The sequence below is a fragment of the Pteropus alecto genome, unplaced genomic scaffold (assembly GCF_000325575.1).
Source record: "Pteropus alecto unplaced genomic scaffold, ASM32557v1 scaffold45, whole genome shotgun sequence".
In the NCBI taxonomy this organism is placed as follows: domain Eukaryota; kingdom Metazoa; phylum Chordata; class Mammalia; order Chiroptera; family Pteropodidae; genus Pteropus; species Pteropus alecto.
Window position 1 is genome coordinate 34,602,094 of NW_006442491.1, and position 1,493 is coordinate 34,603,586.

A 1,493-nucleotide genomic window follows, 5' to 3' on the forward strand; every position below is an offset into this window, starting at 1 on the left:
GCGTGACGTCCTCACAACACAGGTGCTGCCGTCACGCCCACTCGATAGATGGAGAAACTGAGGAATGGCCTGGAACACGGAACTAGTAAGTGGGGGGATGGAGTTTGAATCGACGACCGTTTGACTTAGAGGCTCTGCCTTTGACTGTTATGCTGTCCCCCCCCCACACACACGCGCACACAAGGACACGCACGCGCACACACCGACACATTTCATAAGCACCGAAGCAGGAAAGAGGCAGAACTTTAATCCTTATTCTGTCTTACAGTCATGGCAAACTTTGCCAGAGATTCATGTTAACTTCTAAGAAACTCCTCCCCTCCCCTCCCTCGTCCCTGGTCCCTCCGTCTTCCTTCCTTCCTCGCTTCCTTCCTCTCCCCCCCGCCCCCGGTCTCCTTCCTCTCTTCTTTCCTTCCCTTCATCTTTCATTCACCCTTTTTTCACTCTTTCATGAAACTCTGTGCCAGGCGCTGTGTCACGCATGGGGAGAACAGGTGTGAACAGGACCAACGGGCCTTAAGTTGCTGCGGGCCTGGAAGCCAATGGGGAGGTAAACAGTGAGCCTCAATCATTTTTCAAAAGATCCCAGAGGGGTCCAAGCCACTGAGGTTCTGACGGCTGGGTGTCCCCACTGTGCAACTGAAGGTGAGGACGTGGGTGCCAGGTGCAGCCACGTGAGGAGGTAAAAGTGCCATCTCCTTCCGGCTCAGAGGCCTGAGCGAGTGCAGCTGCCTCCATCCCGGCTCATTCAACCCGCGTCCTGAGCCCGGTTCTTTCATGAGCGGGATGGTGCTTCCCCAGGCTGGCCGTGCAGGGGGTTGTGTGCCCGTGGTGCTTGTATTACTGGGTGCCCTAGCAATTGCAATATATATTTATATACATATACATTTGCATTTATAATTATGTGTCCATACACAAAAACACACACACAGATGCATACAGATAGACATATGCATATATTTACATATATACATATATACATCCATGCATACACATGCACATACATAAACATACACATACACATACATCTTTACATTGATCCGAGCCCACTTTTATGTAACGCTGTACCACTTCACAGGTAGTGCCAGCACCTTATAGTACCCAAATAATGCTAATTTCTCTCCCCCCTCCTTTGAATCATTACTGTCTTTCATTTTTACTTACACGTGAGCATATGTATATATAAGAATACACAACTGAATACAGCGTTGTGATTATTATTTTGAACCAACTGTTACCCGTTAGGTCAATGAAGAATAATAAAAATAAATAAAGATTTCTATTTGAACTCCAGTCTTTCCTTTCTAATACTCCTCCTTTCTTTATGTGTATCTGAGTTTCGGCCCTAAATTATTTTTCTTTTCTCTAAAGAAAACTTTCCCCACTTTTACTGAGATATAATGGCACTGGAGAAGTGTAAGGTCTACAGCATAATGGTTTGACTCACATATATTGTGAAATGATAACCACGGTAAGTTTAGTTAACATTCATC